The 22,710-nt window shown below is 40.6% G+C and overlaps 1 non-coding gene across 1 annotated transcript; it reads right to left on the reverse strand.

Annotated features, from left to right (window-relative positions):
- Positions 1-21,163: 21,163 nt before the first annotated feature.
- On the reverse strand, positions 21,164-21,270 carry LOC118492852. Its single transcript, XR_004894853.1, has one exon. It is a non-coding gene; the product is annotated as a small nucleolar RNA R71 (small nucleolar RNA).
- Positions 21,271-22,710: the final 1,440 nt, after the last annotated feature.

Here is a 22,710-nt window from a genome sequence, read left to right on the forward strand (position 1 = left end):
CAATATAGTCGACTCAGTAACATCACCTCGCTTGAATTTGTAAAACGAACACCCAAACAATCTCCTAGACCTAGAACAAGTTAACCCTGTCCAGCCTCCGGCACTTAGTTCATTCTTTCTATGTCATGTTGGCACACCTGGGTTATCCTTGCTCTGTTGTTTGGTTATTATTTACATTCTGTTATTTCTGATTCTGTATTCATGACCAACCGGTTAGTTAACTAAGTTAGCTAATTTGTGTTTTGATGAACTATAACGAGGATATTACCTCCATGCATGACATCTATGGATTCTATGAACATTATGGACTAATATTATAACTAAATAACTTAACTGAACTCACAAACATAACTGACTAATAGTTAAAACGTTCAAACGAGATTCGGTTCACTGAACAGTCCCTCTCGAAAGGGTGGTACCACTCATGCGAAAGGCTTCTGTCGTCCGAACTGTTCTTTCGCCCGAACAGTTTGTGTTACGGTTTTCCATTCTGTTTCCATATTCCTTGTTACTGATTCTGTCGGGCAAACCACTACCCGTAAAATCACAAAAACTCAGTGTCATGACAAGTGCCTGGATAGGATATATTTTCTGTTTTAATCGTACTTTCATACTATATACTTACGTACTTTGAAGTCCCAAATCCAACCACTCCATAAACTCCAAACAACCATACACCTTCATTTCCCCAATCTCAACAAATCGTCAATCCACGGATAATCGGAAAGCTTTTGCAAAATTGTGAGTATACTCGAACACCCTTTTTCCATTTTACACTTTGGGTGCAATATGTTTACTATTAAACCTACACAGTTACACTTAGACTTTATTCAAATGCACAAACAATCCAATACATGCATTCATACGTTATACTTGATTCGTTAATCTGGGGTTATTCTTCTTGTGTCATTAACTTCGTACGGGTCTACCCTTAACATGTATAGCGCTATAGGAGTAACGCACCGCCCGTGTTCGTGAGGTCATGTTAAGTCTTTAAATATTGCGTTAAACCTTGGGTTGACTTGAATATTCATATGCCAGTTTATACGTTAATCTTCTTAACTAAGTTTGTTATGTGGATAGTTCAAACTCTTATATTTATATGCTAGTACTCAAAACTTGTGTAATTGCCAATACTTTTGTATTGAACTATACTTTAATACATGTTGCAGGATTATTATGATGATGATGATGATGATGTACGGAACTTACACAGATGTACGCACGAAACATTCCAGGGCCCTAACCTGAGATCATTAGCCGGTATTGCACGTGATGAAGAGACGGTGTCTCATGAGCAGTCAGGAAGTTTCAGCAGCATGACTATTAAGATCATCCAGTTGAGTATAGGGATGGAGATGTGAGAAAGAACGAAGCGGAGAATTCAAGGAAGAATTCTGAGGAAAAGCGTGAGAAGAAACGCAAGCCTGATAAGTCAATTGTGGATAAAGCTGGTAATTCTGGAAAGAAAGAGGTTAAGAAAGGAAAGAACAGTGCGGTGAAGAAAACCCCTGTTGACAAGTCAATGGTATGTAGCCGATGTGGGTGAACCGGACATGAAGCTCAACAGTGCTATGCTAAAAGCACGAAGGATGGATGTAACAACCCGTACTTTGGTTGTTCCCTTTTTTTTTACTGTCATTTCATTTCGTAAACTTTTGTACTCCGAGATTCGATTAATGCCAAGGGTTACTACATTTCAAAACGCATTTTATATCACTCATTTATTGCAGTTATCACATTAAAACGCTTATTGCTTGTACGCTTATCACAACATACACTCAACGCAAACTCGAAACGCGGAATTGTTTATATTATTTGTGTTATTTGTGTGTTTACATGTTTAATATGTTATGTATGTGTAACGCTCGCTTAAAACACTCAAACGCTTACTCGCACAACTCGATTTATCACACCGAAATGCAACACAATGCAATACTTGATATCTCGCTAAAATACTTAACATCCTAGTACTAACTAACACAACAAAACGCACCAAACGAGCATCCTACACGCGAAACGAAAAAATCAATTGCACAAAACAAGCCCTTCGAACGACGCCAGGCAGCCTCATACGAAGGCACTTCCTTCGTACGAAGGCAGCCATCTTCGAACAAAGCCTTCTATGCGATCCCACCTCCTCTATAAATTGCCAAGCCCTCCTCATTCATTCTAACTTGCTGCCATTTACTCTGAAACGCTGCCCAATTGCTGTCCAACTGTTTCAAGTAAGATTTATCATTTTTATATGATTACACAAAGTTTCCACTGCGATTTTCCACAAGATTCACTTCGTTTTCATCCAAACTTCTTTCTTTTTACAAAAACTTTCCTCTTTTATGAAGATCTACATCTTTTTCATCTAAACTTCATCTTTTTCATGAAAACCTTCATCTTTTTCATCAAATCTTCTTATTTTATCACGGATCTACACTTAACCGAGTATATTAGGCCTAGCTTTGGTCTCCCAAGTTAGAAATCTACAGATTTCGCACTCACCAAGTGTTGGATCTAAGAGAAAAACTCTTCTTAAACTCGATTTTACACAAAAACGGACCAAACCGACACACATTTCGTTCACTGGATAGTGGGACGAAGTGGTGTCGAAACCGTCATGAACAGGACTCAAAAACACATCCGATTTAGATGAAAACACAGCTCCGAACGCCAAGAACAGCCACGAATGCGAGCTGGACTGTTCTGTGCGAAACCCGGCTTAGTACGAAGGCACTGACTTTGCACATCACAGCCCGATTCACATCCGTGACTCATACAAAGACCCCTCCGACACTAAGTTTAAATAGTAGCTTAAGGTTGGAGGGATGAACACTTAATTTTCCGAAGACAGACGCGAAGCATACTCGATTTTGGACAACGGAAGCCACACATGTACAAAGACCCACCGTCGCACGAAGGCACGCCTTCGTACAATGTCACTGGCTTCGTACGAAGCCTCTGTTTCCCACCCGACACTTCGATATCGACTGTTTCAGCAATTTGGAGGACTTACGCTTCTGTTCCCGTACACAGGCTGATCTGGTGCTCTCTTCAATCCATTTTCAGACTGTGTTTACTTGTTAGACACGCACAGTGAGTATACTCAAACCCTTTTTTGCTTAACGCACTTTTGGGTGTTACATGCGTCCTCTATAAAAACACAACATTAAACGCTTTATAAAAGCTAACGGCACTCGCATGATATACGTGATTAGTTGAATACTTGTTGCTACGTTATACAGTGATGACTTGCCCTACCGCCCTTAGCAACGATAGTACTATAGTTTGGACTCAGCACCTGTTTAGTCAGGGGTTGTTAAGGATTACATACTTTACTTAACTTGTTTGCTGTGGTGAATATGTGTCGCGCATACTCTACTTGCAGTCATGTGGTTAGCTTGTATCATTGTTGATAGTTACTTGATTCGTCTGATACCTGTTACACACTGGTTATGCGTAAACGCTTTTTATACTATACTTATGCTAAACTTGTGTACTCACCTTTACATTATTGTATTGACTTTATTTTAATGTATGTGACAGGTTGATGATTGATTTGCTGCAAACGGATACAAAACATATTAAGCGAGCGTTTGAGTGTGACTCGTACGAACTCTGTAGTTATACCTTCGAACGAACCCATGTGTTACACCTTCGTTGAGTTAGGAGTGATATCCATATCTCAACGAGAATCTCCTTTTCTATCTCGTGGTTATCCTAACCACAGTTAGGAACGAAGTTGTTAAGTTAGGGGAAACCCGCATCTTAATAACCCGTTCCACTTTCTAAAATGATTTTTCAAAGATCTCATCAAAGTCTCGGCTGTTCCAATGACTCGAGTCATGTAGTAACTGGAAGGATGAATGTCGGTAGCCATATCACGGCGAGAGCATAGTCTATTAGGCCAAAGCGTGTGCTCGAACTCGTTGGGGATAGTCAAATCACTTTGGGTAGTTGATGTCTAACACCCAAGGCACTCTATTTATTTTCAAGCCTGCAATCGCCGATTTTACGCATCATCGATTTTATTGTGTTTAAGTGTTTTAAATTACGATTTACGGTTTCGATTTCTCGCTTCCCTTTTGTAATATAAGGCTCAGGATCACACAACTCTCGAAATCCAAAACGTTAACTAATCGCGAACAAACTAAGAAGCCTCATACGCTATACTCGCCGCTTATGCTAACTCGTTTATGTCCCGCTTATCTCACAAACGCTTTATGCCATTTAAGAGAAGGTGAATACGTGAAAAATATGTGCTTATGTGAATTATGTGCTCATACGTGCTTATGTGTATACTTTCCAATACGTGATTATGTGTATACGTGAATATATGCTGACGTGTCCTGCACTTTATGTGAATAATAATAATAATAATAATAATAATAATAATAATAATAATAATAATAATAATAATAATAATAATAATAATAATAATAATAATAATAATAATAATAAAATGTATCGTATTGAACACTAAACTTTTAAACAAACCCCCTTATAATCGAATCTCATCTAATTCCTATGAAGGCATCTGCAGTATGACTCACACTTGACAATGTCTTCTTTTGGATCCCACACTCATCGAACTATTCAGAGGAACAATGCTGACAAACGTATCGCGTCTCTCATGGCCAATGAAATGGCCAAGGTGATCCCTCAGATTTTCAGTGAAATCCACGCTGTCAGCAGCACTTCTTCTGTGGATTCCAAGAATGACTCTCCAAAAGCACCGTTTAGCTTCAAGCAATTCAAAGCCTGTGGTCCTATGAGCTTTACTGGTGAAGATGGAACTAGTATGATGTTTCAATGGTTTGATGCGATCGAAGTTACCTTCCGACAAAGCGGATGTCCTGAGAATCTCTGCTATGTCAACGCCACTAGAGTCTTTCAGTCAAGGGCACTTGAATGGTAGACCGTTGAGCGCAAAAGGAGCGGAAATGATGCAACCTATGGTCTCGCATGGGAGGAGCTGAAAGAGCTCATGATGAAGGAATTCTGGCCTCCCCACGAAGTCCAGAAGCTAGAGAATGAATTCTGGAACATCAAACAAGTTGGAGGTGATAACGTTGGTCTCACCGCCCAATTCAAGCAATTGTGTCGCTGGAGGTGATAACGTTGGAGGTGATAAAGCTATCAAGAAGTATATTCGTGCCCTCCCTGATTGTGTCGCTGACTTTGTCAAAGCAGCGAAACCTGCAACGATTGAGGAAACTTATCAGCTCGCAGCAGAGATCAATGACAAGCGAGTCTTGGCCAAAGTTTTCAAAACCTCGACCAAGAGTCTCAACCAAGCTACTGCAACGCCAAGCACCAACTCTGCTCCATCTCAAGCCCCCAAGTCCAATCGTCAAAGTCACAAGTGAAGGAACTCTAACAAGAACTGCGCGGTAGTTGCAGCGCCGCCCAACACCCAGACCCGACAAGTTGCTACTCCAAACGCACCGCCTGCTAAGCGTGCGTTTACTGGGAACCACCCACTGTGCTCTACTTGCACTTATCAGCATCCAGTGGGAATAAACTGTTGTTTCTATGTCAACTGCAACCTCTATGGGCACTACACAGCTCATTGCCGCTCAGGCCCTCGTCAGCAAGCTCCTCAAGCTCTCACAGCACCGCCAGCTCAACCACTCGCTCCTCAGGTTAACCCAGCAATTCCTGCACCAGTTGCTAATGCTCGAGCTTGCTACACTTGTGGTGACTCGAATCACTTTGAAAATATCTGCCCACAGCATGTTGTGAAACAAGAGCCGTAGCAGCAACCGCCATCACAACAACAGCAACCACAGCAGCAGCAGCCACAACAAGCAGCCCGCGGAAGAACTTTCAACATCAACATCCGCCAGGCTCAGACTGACAACAATGTTGTCAATGGTACGTTCCTTGTCAATGGTATTTTTGCTTCATGCTTATTTGATACTAGAGCCGATAACTGTTTTGTATCGTTTGAATTCGAAAGCTCCTAAAACGTAAATATGCCAACCTCCCAACGACATTCGACGCAGAAGTTACCACCAGAAGAACCGTTACCGTTAGTTCCATTCTGTGTGATTGTACTCTTGAACTCAACAATCACGTTTTACCGATCAATCTCATACCTATGCAACTAGGTAGTTTTGACGTCATAGTAGGCATGGATTTTCTTCGTGAGAATCATACCGAAGTTGTTTGTTTCGAAAAGATGATTCGTTTTTCCCTTTCAGACGGTGATCAACTATGTGTTTATGGCGAAGTATCCTTGAAAGAATTGAAGCTTATGTTGTGTACCCAAGCGAGTAAGTACTTACGCAAAGAGTACAACGCTTTCTTAGCCCATATTGTGGAGACGAAGGACGAGAAGAAAACCGTGAAAGACGTTCCTGTTGTTTGTGATTTTCCTAACGTTGTTCCTGACGATTTACCTGGTTTACCCCCTACTCATGATATCGATTTTCGTATTGATTTAATCCCAGGTGCGACACCTGTTGCAAAAGCTCCCTATCACCTTGCACCATCCGAAATGCGCGAGCTTTCTAGCCAACTTCAGCAATTGCTTGATAAAGGCTTTGTACGCCCGAGCACATCACCATGGTGCGCACCTGTTCTTTTTGTGAAAAGAAGGATGGATCGTTGCGAATTTGCATCGATTACAGGGAACTTAACAAGATTACCATTAAGAACCGCTACCCGCTACCCCGAATCAACGACTTATTTGATCAACTGCAAGGTGCTACGTGTTTCTCGAAGATTGATTTACGTTCTGGCTATCATCAGTTGCGTATACAAGAGCAAGACATCCCAAAAACCGCATTTCGTACTCGTTATGGCCATTATGAATTTGTGGTCATGACTTTTGGTCTCGCAAACACACCCGCGATCTTCATGGATTTGATGAACCGTGTGTGCAAACCCTTTTTGGATCGATTTGTTATTGTGTTCATCAATGATATCCTTATCTACTTGAAGTCGAGAGCCGAACACGTGCAACATCTTCGTTTAGTTCTCGAACTTCTTCAAGGAAATCGCCTCTACGCCATTTTCTCCAAATGTGAATTTTGGCTCGAGGATGTTCAATTTCTCAGTCACATCTTTAATAGTCAAGGAATTCACGTCGATCCTGGAAAGATAGAAGCTGTAAAGAGCTGGATTACGCTAAAGACTCCATCCAAAATCCGTTCATTTCTTGGATTGGCGGGCTATTACCGTCCATTCACCGCTGACTTTTCTAAAATCGTCGTGCCTCTCACTGCCCTAACACATAAGGATAAACCTTTTATTTGGGGCTCTGACCAAGAGGACGCCTTTCAAACTCTCAAGCGTATGCTTTGCTATGCTCCTATTCTCACTCTTCCCGACGGAAACGACGATTTCGTTGTTTATTGCGACGCCACTAACCTAGGTCTTGGTTGTGTTCTTATGCAACAAGACAAGGTTATCGCGTATGCTTCTCGACAAATCAAGGTGCACGAGAAGAACTACACTACCCACGATCTCGAGCTCGGTGCAGTTGTTTTTGCATTAAAGAAATGGCGACGCTACCGTTACGGTACAAAGTGTACGGTCTTCACCGACCATAAGAGCTTATATCTTGAACCATAAAGAACTGAACATGTGCCAACGCAGATGGGTTGAACTTCTCAACGACTATGATTGTGAGATACGCTACCATCTGGGCAAGGCGAACGTTGTACCCGATGCTCTCAGTCGATGAAGCTATGTGCATAGTATTCGTAATGTCCAAACCCAAAATGACCTCGAAGCTCTAATTCGCGACGCTCAACACGCATGCTTCATTGAGAATACCTTGAAAGAGGAAATGAAGTGTGGTGCCGAAACTCAGCTAATGAATAAATCAAATGGTATTTATCATTATCTCGACCGTATTTGGATTCCTAGTCGCAATAACCTCTGGGAGATATTGCTTACTGAAGCTTACAAATCTCGATATTCCATTCACCCGGTGCCTGCAAGATGTACCAGGACCTCCGTTCTAGGTATTGGTGGTCATGCATGAAGAAGGATATCGCTCTGTATATCTCGAAATGCCTCAATTGCTCAAAGGTTAAGGCCGAACATTAACGACCCTCTGGTTTACTCGAACAACCCGAAATCCCGATATAGAAATGGGAAAGTATAGCCATGGATTTTTTTTTACCAAAACTCCCCCGAACGCCCTCTCGTCAAGATAGCATTTGGGTTATCGTTGATCATCTTACGAAATCCGCCCATTTTATTCCGATATGAGAAGACATTAAGGTTGAACGATTAGCACGAATCTATACTGACAAAGTCATTTGTCGACATGGGATGCCTCGTGACATCATCTCTGACCGCGATGGTCGTTTTACCTCACGTCTCTGGGAGACATTCCAATCCGCTCTCGGTATGACTCTCAATCTCAGTACCGCATTCCATCCCCAGACCGACGGTCAGACTGAGCGCACGATCGGCACCCTCAAAGACATGCTTCGTTCGTGCGTTATATATTTTCTTGGTAATTGGGATTCGCATTTACCCATAGTAGAATTCTCGTACAATAACAGTAATCACGCTAGTATTCAAATGCCACCCTTTGAGGTACTATATGGTAGAAAATGTCGATCTCCTATTGTTTGGCACGAGATCGGAGACGCACAGATCACCGGTCCCAAGTTAATACAAGAAACGACAGACAAGATTCTCCAAATAAGAGACAATCTCCTGAAAGCTCGGAGTCATCAGAAGAGCTACGCCGATAAACGCCGCAAGCCCCTAGAGTTTGAAGTTGGTGATCACGTACTCCTAAAGGTTTCACCTTGGAATGGGATGATCCGATTCGGCAAGAAAGTCTAGCGCCACGTTACGTGGGTCCCTTTAAGATTCTGGAAAGAATTGGTAAAGCGGCCTACCGAATCGAATTACCGGTTAAACTCAGCAACGTATACCCGACTTTCCAAGTCTCAAACCTCAAGAAGTGCCTAGCTGAAGAAAATCTTCATGTACCTCTCGAGGACTTGCAAGTAAACGAGACTCTTCACTTTGTGGAAAAGCCAGTAGAAATCATGGATCGAGAGACCAAGAAACTTCGACGCTCTCGCATTCCCATAGTCAAGGTTAGATGGGAAGGCAAACGCGGCACCGAGTTCACTTGGGAACTCGAAAGCGATATGAAAGCTAAATATCCGCAACTCTTTGTTACGTCTACTAAATTTCGGGACGAAATTCCCTAAGGTAGGGGAGACTGTAACAACCCATACTTTGGTTGTTCCCTTTATTTACCGTCATTTCATTTCATAAACGCTTATACTCCGAGATTCGATTAATGCTAAGGGTTACTACATTTCAAAATGCATTTTATATCACTCGTTTATTGCAGTTATCACATTAAAACGCTTATTGCTTGAACGCTTATCACAACGCAAACTCGAAATGCGGAATTGTTTATATTATTTGTGTTATTTGTGTGTTTACATGTTTAATATGTTATGTATGTGTGAAACGCATGCTTAAAACACTAAAACGCTTACTCGCACAACTCGATTTATCACACCGAAATGCAACACAACACAATACTTGATATCTTGCTAAAATACTTAACATACCAGTACTAAATAACGCAATAAAACGCACTAAATGAGCATCCTATACGCAAAACGAAAAATCAGTTGTACAAAACAGGCCCTTCGAACGAAGCCAGCCAGCCTCGTACGAAGCCTTCTGTGCGATCCCACCTCCTCTATAAATAGCCAAGCCCTCTTCATTCATTCTAACTTGCTGCCATTTACTCCGAATCGCTGCCAAATTGCTATCCAACTATTTTCAAGTAAGATTTATCATTTTTATATGATTACACAACGTTTTCCACTATGATTTTCCACAAGATTCACTCCGTTTTCATCCAAACTTCTTTCTTTTTATAAAAACTTTCCTCTTTTATGAAGATCTACATCTTTTTCATCTAAGCCTCATCTTTTTCATGAAAACCTTCATCTTTTTCATCAAATCTTCTTATTTTATCATGGATCTAAACTTAACCGAGTGTATTGAGCCTAGCTTCAGCTTCCCAAGTTAGAAATCTACAGATTTCGCACTCACCAAGTGTTGGATCTAAAATTAAACCCTTTAAAAACTCTTCTTAAACTCGATTTTACACAAAAACGGACCAAACCGACACATATTTCGTTCACTAGATAGTGGGACGAAGTGGTGTTGAAACCGTCATGAATAGCACTTAAAAACACATCCGATTTAGACGAAAACACAGCTCCAAATGCCAAGAACAGCCACGAATGTGAGCTGGGACTGTTCTGTGCGAAGCCCGACTTCGTACGAAGGCACTACCCTCATACAAAGGCACTCATGGCTTCGTACGATGGCAATGACTTCGCACATCCCAGCCCGATTCTCATCCGTGACTCAGACAAAGACCTCTCCAACTCTAAGTTTAATCAGTAGCTTAAGGTTGGAGGGATGAACAGACGATTTTCCGAAGACAGACGTGAAGCACACTCGATTTTGGACAACGGAAGCCACACATGTACGGAGACCCACCTTGCACGAAGGCACGCCTTCGTACAAAGGCACTTGCTTCGTACGAAGCCTCTGTTTCCCACCCGACACTTCGATTTCAACCGTTTCATCACTTTGGAGGACTTACACTCCTGTTCCCGTATGCAGGCTGATCCGGCGCTCCCTTCAATCCATTTTCAGACCGTGTTTACTTGTTAGACATGTACAGTGAGTATACTCGAACCCTTTTTCGCTTAACGCACTTTTGGGTGTTACATACGTCCTCTATAAAAAACACAACACTTAAACGCTTTATAAACGCTAACTGCACTCGCATGATATACGTGATTAGTTGAATACTTGTTGCTACGTTATACAGTGATGACTTGTCCTACCGCCCTTAGCAACGATAGTACTATAGTTTGGACTCAGCACCAGTTTAGTCAGGGGTTGTTAAGGATCACATACTTTACTTCACTTGTTTGCTTCGGTGAACATGTGTTGCGCATACTCTACTCGCAGTCATGTGGTTAGCTTGTATCATTGTTGATAGTTACTTGATTCGTCTGATATGTGTTACATGCTGGTTATGCGTAAACGCTTTTTATACTATACTTATGCTAAACTTGTGTACTCACCTTTACATTAGTGTATTAACTTTTTTTTAACGTATGTGACAGGTTGATGATTGATTTGCTGCAAACAGATAGGAAGTCTAGAAACCCACAATAAAAAACTCTAGGTTGTCGGATTTTGATTTGTTTGAGAGATTTGAACTCTGTGATGACTGTTTGTTGAAATATTTGTTTATTAGTATGGGATAATGAACTTGTTAAATATTGTCACTAAATAGTTGTTATGGATTCTCTTGAGCAATCTGATTCGCCTAGGGCTGCGCCCCAATGATTTCGCCATCGGTTGGGGTGTGACAATGGAGTCCAACTTGCGGGATGTTACCATTGTGGGAAGGAAGGACATTTCAAGAGGGAATACCCTAAGCTTAAGGATCATAATGCTAGGAGTAAAGCTTGGATAGAAGCTAGGAAGGTTTGGGTTGACTCTGCACCCTTCATAGGTATGTTCATGAACCGTTAGTTTGTTTATGTTAACTTCATGATAAGGGTAAGTATAAATGGAATACCTACTAAAAACCCTGACGACACCGATGTGATCATAAGTTAGTAAGTTAACTAAGATTAGTATATGAAGAGTAGATGAGAAACAGTGATAACACATGTGGTTGTAATATTATATAGGTTTGGTTTTAGTGGTATCTAAAAGCTGCTAAAAGGAGATAGGCAGATTTTATACAATAATAGGATGAAGTTAACTACCCTAAACTTTTGAGCTAAGTTGAAAGTATAAGGAGATTGATGTAAACCCTCTACCTTAGTGATAAGAAGATTTGGAGATTGTGAAGTGTAAGAGTCATCGAGATATGAAGACTAAAGAGGATGACGGATACCTCAAGGATTTCGTGGATCTACAAAAGAATAAACGGTTTTAACTAATCAAAGTCAGGCAGGATATTCTAGAAGTTTTCTTTAAGAATATTATTGGTGAATGCTATCGTTAGGTTTATACGGGTAGATTCGACACATCTTGATTAGAGAAGGATGTTTGAAAAGTAATTATGGATGAGGAATTTGGTAACTAATTTCCTTAAGTATAGACATTGAATGTTGACAGCTTACTTTTCGTAGCTAATGTCGTGGACAATTCAGAAGAATGGAGGACATGCTTGGACGAAGATTTAAGAGGATGCTTTGTGATAGCCGAAGAAAAATTGTATGGTGCACATATTCAATCTCTGCCTGAGAAATGTGAAAAATTTAGTTGTATCCTACGACGTGTCATGTTTGCGTCCAGACAACTGAAAGTGCATAGGATAGATTATACAATTTGTGATCTAGAAAGTATAATACCTTGGAATATTATAGGGCATACTTGTTGTGAAAGTAACGAAGGGTGATGGAAATTGAGATATTTAACTGTTATCAGTTAAGTTACCTTATGATTATGAATTACGTGACAGTTTGGAAAACTGCTAAATCTAAAGTTAAGAATAAGAGAAAACGTTAAAGATACTATTTCTTTAAGAAGGAGGAATGGCGGGAGGCCAATGGATAAAGACTGAAAGTGTTCAGAGAAATCATAGATTGATTTGAAGTGTTATGTTGATAACAAAGAAGACATTTATAGATTCTTAACGGAACGAGCAATCTGTAGATTGTATGAGTGTTGGAGAGTAAATATTTGGATTAGATATGAGAGGGAGAGAAAATGAGCATACTAGATTTGATACTTTTGAGAGCCCATCTTGAATTGGATCAATCATAAGTAGGTTAAGACTATCTCAGGTAGTAGTTCAGCATATGTCAGACCTGACATGGTGGAACACTGATGTCACACGCCGACCGCATAAAACAACAAACCGCGGCGGAAACGTCGGGGAGTGTAGCAATAGAATTATTATTTCACAACCATGGTAATCAAAGTTACGATTTATTTATTAACAAAAGGGGGATACATTGTCTTAACACAAGAAACAAAGAGTACATAACAAAAGTTAAACTAATCTAGCTTTATTTTATGTCACTAAGGCACAGGTCCGCCTAAGTGTGTCCTGCCCAATCCTATGCACCAGCTCCTGAAAACACATATGAAAATAGGTACGTCAGGATAAAAATGCCTGTCAGATACACAGGTTTTATTAAAATAGGATTCATGACTTAAGTTTAAAGAAATGTTTGATAAAAAGTTAGTCATGAATCTTGTTAAGTGTTTACTTTTATAAATCATTTAGAAAGTGATAAGAAAATCAGATGATATATAAAAGAAAGATGTGTAGTAAAATAAGTTACTAAGTGAGATGAGTTTGTATTAAAAAGTTGTTTGTAAAACAATATTTATGTGAAGGTATGTTATTTGTGTAAAATGTAACATGTCTAAATTCAAATGGTTTAAATAATGCTACGATATGTAATATCATAAAAGCACTTATATATAGGAAGTACCAGCGGCGTATCCACCATGCTTTTATCATATTACATGTCTCCTCATTATGTAAATCACTTACCCAAACAAATCTCCAAAATGTAATGTTCAAACAATGTTGATATGTTTATGTGTAAACAAATGTAATGTATAGTGAATAAAAGTATTTACTCAACCCTATAAGAAGAATGTACAAAACAATGTAATTGATATAAAATACAGTTTAAACCAAAGATATGTTTTGTAAAAATCCATGCTATACTGATACAAACACTTATGTGGTAATGTTAAACGTATACATTCAAGCCTTGAGACTGTAGGATAACCTAGAACAAATCAAAGGTTATCAAAAATGTTTTCGGATTCAATCATTCCTTACATCCAAACAAACCTAGGATTTCAGGAATGGGAGTTGTCAAGTCCTATGGTACCACTACTTACTACCGAGCGGCGTAGCTAATGTTAATGAACGTATTTTAGTTCGTTAAACAAACCAAATGTCATACCAAATGTAAGCATGTTTTATGAAAACAATGTACCTAGTATGCTAAGTGAACATACAAAGTAGAGATGTAAATCAATGTGTCCATATGCTGAGTGAACATATGCAATAGAAATGCAATGTAAATCAATGTACTAGCATGCTAAGTGAACATACATAGCAAAACATAATGGAAATCATGTACTATAAGCGTACTAATGAACATAGCAAGTATATGTTATGAAGGCATGAAAAAGCACGAACTTAACAAGTAGGCACATGTGTTTCACCCCAAAAAGATTGAAAAACAGTAAAAGAGGGGACTATGTACTCACTTAAGATTGCTCAATAGTCTTTGGATAACAACCAAGCAATGCTAGAAAGATCACGGAATCAATCAGCACCTAATATAGGTAACTACGTTAATAAACCAGACCTAAATCGGAAGATTGGATAAAATGAGGGTTCGTAAACCAAACGAGTATAGGAACTCAAGTAATATGGTTTAACAAAGGCTACATTCTAAATCGGAACTTATCCTAAGTGCTTTCGACCCATTACGACTCGTTTAGGTAGCTTACACTACTTTAACGCGTCGTTCGCGTAAAACGCGTTCGGACCGCCTAACTAGTCCTACGACAAGTAATATATGCCTTAACATGTCTAATAATGTTGCGTAATCAGTTTAGATGTCAAAATTTATGTTACATATGGAAATTTGGCGTAAAAAGGGCATTTTGGTCATTTTTCCTAAGGCATATAATTTCCTATCATACAACTAAATAGACTAAGTGACCATAAGGTATAACCTCGGAAGGTTATTCCCTATACAACTATGGTCACAAAATGTGTTTGGTCGGATCCTAACGATCGACCAAGCAGGTCGGGTTCGAAAGTCTAAGCGGTTGTTTAGACCGCTTATCTTACGACCCTATATAAGCACTAAACCTAAAGTGACGAGTTAAACATGTTAAAACATGTTTAACGAAGTTTGAAAACAAGTTTGATATCAAAACAAAGGGTTTTGATACCCAAGAATAGTTTGGTTGCAAAATACGCAAGAATACGCATTTTGACCGAAACTATAACTCGTCACTACGCCTAATCAACGTGGTAATCAGTAGGTATAGTCACAAAGGACTATGACCATTGTGATTACGCTCACATTGCGAAGTTCAAACAAACTTCGTGTTGACCATTGACTGGTCAAAGCAGAAAGTCAAACACTGTTTGACTTTCACGCTTAAAAACGCATAAAAGGATGAAAGAAGCTTACAAGAGGTCCAAGCAAAGGAGATTTGATCCAAAATTTCTCAGGTATGATGGTTTTTAGGCTTCAACTTAGAGAAATCAGATCAAAGTGTGAGTCGCAAATGAAAAATCATGGGGTTTATATAGTTTTTGGGTCACCGTTAGGATCGTTCATCGATAAACGTGCTTCGATCTTGGTCTTACATGTGCACCTCCTGATTTAGAATACCTTGGGCACCCTAAAACAAGCCCATAGACTTACAAATACCATTTGCAAACCCAGGGAACAGCTGGAAATGGCTGTAAACAACAATCTGCTGATTTGGGGGTCGCTCGCGCCCCGCGTACGAGCCAAGCTCATACTACGCGGCCCGCGACCGCTGTGCAGTTCAACAACAGTTTGAAAATTTGCAGTTTTGGTCCCTGCATGTTATTTAGGCCCATTCTGACTCGATTAAAGCCTGTTAAGCCATTTTCAAGGCTCTACAATGATGCCTAAACATAAGGGACACCAAACATGCTTGAAAATGTGCCGGATGTCGGTTCGTTTGGTCGTACGATCACGTTATTCGGTTAATTACGACGAAACAAGAAAGGACGTGAAAAACGATCCACATTACGCGAAGAATGGAATTTTATCATGCCAATCACTAAAATAAAATATTTTAATGATTACATAAATTTTTCGATGCCCAGATGTATTCAGAACGTAAGATATGCGCGAAAATGCAAACTTATGCACTTTTTGATGCTTTTAGTCCCTGTTTGATCTAAAAGTGTATTTTAGCACACTGAACCACTCAAAGCCTATTTCTAAGCTATGTAAAGGATATTTAGGGTATGTTTAACTTATGATCAGGTTCCGGAATGTTCGTTACAGTACAAATCGGCATACTTTCGCAGTTTGTCAAAATTAGTCCCTGTAAGTGAATAAACTTGATTTTGCCATACCAAAGCCTTCAAAACTTATTTCTAAGTTTTGTAAAGGTTATTTAAGGTATGTTAAGCATTAATTGATGTTCCGGAGTGTTTGTCGCATTAAACTGATTACGTTTACGCATCGGTTTGCGTATAACTCTCTAGAAAGCGATATAGATTTTGAACTTGAACAAAAATCAAAACATGCAAAATGTCAAACATAAACAAACAAATATTGGGATCAAATAACATTGTTTCATTGATAACTGAATTGTTTACAATGATTACAAGCACAGGTGTCACAGTCTCCCCTACTTGAGGAAATTTCGTCCTGAAATTTTATTTAGAGGAAACTTGTGAGAAAAGACGTGGATATTTCGCCTTCATTTGATCTTCACGTTCCCAAGTAAATTCTGGTCCACGTTTAGATTCCCAGCGAACTTTGACAAGTGGAATGCGCTTACGTTTGAGCCATTTGACTTCACGATCCATGATTTCCACAGGTTTCTCAACAAAATGCATCGTGTCGTCAACACGAATTTCGTCAAGTGGTATTTGGTGGTTCTCGTCAGCTAAACACTTCTTGAGATTGGACACGTGAAAGGTTGGATGAACATTTCCAAGTTCAGGAGGTAACTCAAGTCTGTAGGCTACCTTACCGATTCTTTCGACGATCTTGAATGGTCCAACATATCTAGGTGAAAGTTTTCCTACCTTTCCAAATCTGATTACACCTTTCCAAGGTGAAACCTTTAGTAATACTTGATCACCGACTTGAAATTCCAAGGGCTTGCGTCGTTGATCCGCGTAACTCTTTTGACGGCTTCGAGCTGTCTGAAGGTTATCGCGAACTTTCTTAACCTTATTTGTTGTCTCTAGAATGAGGTCAGGTCCAGTAAGCTGAGCCTCTACGATCTCATTCCTGTAGACTGGTGAACGACATTTTCGACTATAGAGAGCTTCGAAAGGAGCCATGTTGATGCTGGAGTGATAACTATTTTTGTAGGAGAATTCAATTAACGGAAGATACGAATCCCAACTACCACCAAAATCGATCACACAAGCTCTAAGCGTATCCTCCAAAGTCTGGATTGTTCTTTCAGATTGGCCACCTGATTGCGGATGATAAGCTGTGCTCAAATTAAGTTGGGTTCCCATAGCAGATTGCATGGTTCTCCAAAAACGAGACGAGAATCGAGCATCTCTGTCAGAAATAATGTTCAAAGGAACACCATGTCTAGATACAATTTCATCTACATAAATTTTAGCAAGCTTGTCAGCAGATAAATCCTCACGGATTGGCAAGAAATGCACTGACTTTGTAAGACGATCAACAACTACCCAGATGGCGTCATGACCTCTCTTAGTGCGCGAAAGTTTGGTAATTAGATCCATTGCAATGTTTTCCCATTTCCAAATTGGAATCTCTGGTTGCTCCAATAAACCAGAGGGATGTTGATGTTCAGCTTTAACCTTAAGACTAGTAAGGCATTTTGATACGTATAAGGCAATGTCTTTCTTTATACCAGGCCACCAATACTATGTACGAAGATCCTTATACATTTTATCTACACCTGGATGAATAGAATAACGAGGCTTATGAGCTTCATCCATAAGCAAGGTGCGAAGATTGTCTTGACTTGGGACCCACAAACGGTCCATGAAACACAAGTATGTTGAGCCTGAGAGATGCGGGTTTGAATATCAGATCGAACTTTGACATAGTGAAGCTTGACACGTTCTTTACGACTCAATGCGTCAGCCACGACATTTGCCTTACCAGGATGGTAGCGAATTTCGCAATCGTAGTCGTTTAGAAGTTCAACCCAACGTCGTTGCCTCATGTTGAGTTCTTTCTGATTGAAGATGTGCTGAAGACTTTTGTGGTCAGTGAAAACCACACATTTTGTACCATATAAATAGTGTCTCCAGATTTGGAGAGCGAATACAACTGCACCTAACTCAAGATCATGAGTTGTGTAGTTCTTCTCATGTATTTTTAACTGCCTCGATGCATAAGCTATGACCTTATTCCTTTGCATGAGAACACAGCCAAAACCCAAGTTTGATGCATCATAATACACGACAAAATCATCATTGCCCTCAGGCAAAGATAGAATAGGCGCATCACAAAGCTTCTGCTTCAAGGTCTGAAACGCTTCTTCTTGCATGGATCCCCATTCGAAGGGTTTGTTCTTCTGAGTTAGAGCAGTTAGGGGAACTGCAATCTTTGAGAAGTTTTCGATGAAGCGGCGGTAATAACCCGCAAGACCGAGAAAAGAACGAATTTCGGTAGGAGTAGTAGGTGTATCCGAATCCTTAATCGCACTGATCTTGGAGGGATCTACATGGATACCTTGTTTGTTGACGATGTGCCCCAAAAATTGAACTTCCTTAAGCCAAAATTCACATTTAGAGAATTTGGCGAAAAGTTGCTCTTTCTTTAGGAGTTCCAAAGTAAGTTGATGTGTGTAAAATGCAACATATAAATCACATCAATTAAGGCATAAAACTAACCCTTTTTAAGTGCTAATGTTGGAAAAAGAGTGTTTTTGTCTTCCTTTTGTATTTTCAGGATGAAATGAGCTCAAAATCACAAAAGAAGCAAAAAGACAACTAATTCTACCATAAATACAAGAAAAGGAACAAAAGTAGACTGCCCGGACCCTCAACGGCACCTCCCAAAGCAAAGGAGAAGAAACAGAGTCTGAACACGCCCCGTGTCCAGCGAACACGGGGGCGTGCCCAGGAAGCAGGAGAAAAGACAAACCAGTAGAAGCTTCCATTGCCCACCACGGGGCCGTGTCCAGCGGGCACGGGGGCGTGGTGAAAGTACAGCAGGCGCATTAATTGTAATTCGCAATTACAATTAATGAAGTGAGAGAATGTCAGACGGACACGGGGCCGTGTCCAGCGGACACGGGGCCGTGTCCAGCCTTCTGTTCAGCCTATAAATAGAGGAGCTTGGCTTCATTTTCTCTCATCCCTTGGCACACCACCTCTCTCACACCTCATCCACCACCCACCACCACCATAACACCATCATCCACCACCATCATCCATTGTCCATCGTAGAGTGTGTGAGTCGTCTCGGGATCCAAGATTGATCGTAAGAGTTCTTGACAATCAAGGCCATGTTTGCCTAAGTCTCTTACATCACTTGGTGAAGACAAGTGTTTAGTATAATACTTTTTATTTTTAATCTTTTGCACTTTTTATTTGGTTTTGTATTAATGACTTTAATAACTAGTTACTTATGTTGAAGGTGATCTTTCCTTATCGTTTGTCCGTGGTGTCTTGGCATTATTTTACTGTCTATATAAAATAAAAGATTTTCACCATTAAAATCTCCACGGTCTATATGGAGGTATGTTGGCTACCTGGTCGGGGGTTAAGGGAACAGTTTGGTAAGGGTCTTGCCCTTGTTCAGCGTTTAGAGGTCCTGCTTGGGACCTGGGTCAAATTTAGTAGGATCTCCTTCAATGCCCATAGGTATTGGATGGCGGGGATCCAAACTCTTTGACCACCTCATAAGTTAACTACTATTAATACTATAACCCGGCTATTTAGGACTGTATCCCTGCTGACTCAGACTACTTAGCCGAGTGTAACGTCACCGCCAAAAGCGGGGCCTACCACAATTTGCATTAATAACTTAATTCATTATCTTTCAATAATCCGACCCTTTAGGATTGTATCCTTGCTGACTCAAACTACTGGGTTGAGGGTAACGTCGCCTTCAAAAGAGGGGCCTACTACAACAACTAAGATAATCTCTTAAACAAGTACAAAAGTGCAAAAATAATCAAAGGTTATACTAATACACATGTCGGATCCAAGTGATTCATCTTGTCTATCTGTTTTTATTTTATTTTTATTTTTCAGCATTTAGTTAGTTTTTATTTTCTTAGTTTAAAAACATTTCTCCAACCTTTTTTATTTGATTAGACGTTGAGGATAAACCGGTATTAAAAGCTCTTGTGTCCTTGGACGACCTCGGTATCTTACCAACACTATACTACGTCCACGATGGGTGCACTTGCCCATATGTGTGTTTAGCGTTAGTGAATATCGTGTTTTATAAATTTAAAACTTGGCTAAAAGTGTAAAAAGGGGCTTAAATACTCATCAAAATAATATTACACTACACACGCATCAAGTTTTTGGCGCCGTTGCCGGGGACACAAGGATTTTAAGAAAGTTAGGAATCAGCGGCCTAATCATATTTTTATTTTTCTTTAATTTTTTAGGAGTTTTTTTTTAGTTTTTCAGCTTCTACAGAGCTCAGCACGGGGCCGTGCCTGGTCGGACACGGGCCGTGCTCAGCATCATTACTGGCAGTTTTTGTTTTTCAAGTTACAGAAGGCTGACCACGGGGCCGTGCCGGTGCAACACGGGGCCGTGTCCAACTTCCAGTAACTGGGATCTGAAAAACAATCACTGTAATTCCGACCACGGGGCCGTGTTCGCTCAACACGGGGCCGTGGTGAACCTTCTGACCAACATTCTTTTCTGTTTTTATTGCAGGACTTGGAACCCGACGCCAACCTCACATAGTGTATGAGCTCCAGTTCCAATAAAGACATAAAAGAACCATTAGAAGAACCCGAACGCTTTCTCAGAAAAAGGTTAAAAGCCAAAAATCAAGAGAAGGTTTCGGGTGATCCACCTTCAATGGCGGACCAACGCACCCTTATGGATTATCTACGGCCCACCGTAGGTAATCTAGGCACCGCTATCAATGCTCCGAATGTCGAAGCCAATAACTTCGAGCTTCGACCGCATTTGATACAAATGCTCCAAAACTCCGCAACCTTCCACGGGCTTGCGGACGAGGATCCCCATCTACATATAACTAATTTCTTAGAAATATGTGATATCTTTCGGATCAATGGAGCATCAAACGACGCCATCCGCCTCCGTATGTTTCCATTCTCACTAAAAGACCGAGCGAAAGCTTGGCTCAACGCCCTCCCAGCTGGTTCGGTAAACACCTGGGATGAACAAGCCCAAAAATTTCTATATAAGTATTTCCCTCCTGCTAAAACTGCTAAATTAATGGCTGAAATTAATACATACTCACAAGAGGACGGGGAATCCTTATATGAAACTTGGGAAAGGTTCAAGGAGCTATTACGCAAGTGTCCCCATCACGGCCTCGCAATATGGCAACAAGTGTCCACTTTCTACAATGGATTGTTGCCACACACTAGGCAGACACTTGATTCTAGCTCCGGGGGACTTCTAGGTAACCGACGCCCACATGAAATATATAATCAGATTGAGGAAATTGCTCAAACCAATTTTCAATGGCACACCCCCCGGGGAAATAAGTCTATCGCCCCGGGCGCCCATAAAATCGACGAAAGCACTTCTTTACAAGCCCAAATCGAGGCCCTTTCTTCGAAAATAAAAAAGTTAGAAATGACAAAAACAGTCTCGGTTATGGCTTGTGAAGGGTGTGGTGGGTCACATGAAAATTGGAGTTGCATGAAAGAAACGGACGATCAACAAGAAATGGTAAACTACATTGATAATAGACCTAGGCCGCCGGGTCCTCCAACGGGAACTTACAACCAAGGATGGCGAAACCACCCAAACCTTGGTTAGAGGGAACCTGGCAATAGTAGTAACCAACAAACCCAACGAACAAACTTTCAGCAATCAAGAAATGAGTCACAAAATTTCACTCAACAACAAGGTGGACGAGAAAGGCTCGAAGATACTATATCTCGCCTTGTCTCTGACACTGATAAGAAAAACTCGGAAAGATTTCTACAATTAGAGTCTAATTTTAGGAATCAACAAGCTAGCATTCAAAACATAGAAAAACAAATAAATCAAATAGCTCAAAACTTTTCCGAGAGACCGCAAGGCGCATTACCTAGCAATACCGAAACAAACCCAAAGGCGCAAGTTCACCTCATCACACTACGAAACCGCACCGTAGGGCCTGCAGAAGTACCGACACCTACGGAAGAAACAATGCCAACACCTCTGCAGGAAAAGAACTCTCCTCCATCACCAGAGCCTACCAAGGCTCCTCGAGTTCCGTACCCCGGTAGATTAATTCGTCAAAAGACCAATGAGCAATTCGCAAAATTCGAAAGTCTGTTAAAACAATTGCATGTCAATATTCCTTTTATCGAAGTCCTAACCCAAATGCCCAAATACTCTAAATTTATGAGGGACTTCCTTACACATAAAAAGAAAATTGAAAATTTGCAATTAGTTAATTTAGGCGAAGAATGCTCTGCCCTCGTACTAAAAAAACTACCCCAAAAGAAAATCGATCCCGGAAGTTTCACGATTCCATGCTCAATAGGGGAATCGCCCGTTCGCAATGCCTTAGCCGACCTAGGCTAGCATTAACCTCATGCCCTCATCAATGTTCAAAAGGCTTGGCTTGGGAACCACGAGCCCTACAAAGATAAGCATACAACTCGCTGATCGATCCGTCAAGTTCCCACAAGGTGTCATCGAGAATGTCTTGGTAAGGGTAAGCAGATTCGTTTATCCAGTTGACTTTGTCATACTCGATATGGAGGAAGACACCGAGGTCCCCCTTATACTAGGGAGACCCTTCCTTGCCACAGCAC

The sequence above is a fragment of the Helianthus annuus genome, chromosome 5 (genome assembly GCF_002127325.2).
Source record: "Helianthus annuus cultivar XRQ/B chromosome 5, HanXRQr2.0-SUNRISE, whole genome shotgun sequence".
In the NCBI taxonomy this organism is placed as follows: domain Eukaryota; kingdom Viridiplantae; phylum Streptophyta; class Magnoliopsida; order Asterales; family Asteraceae; genus Helianthus; species Helianthus annuus.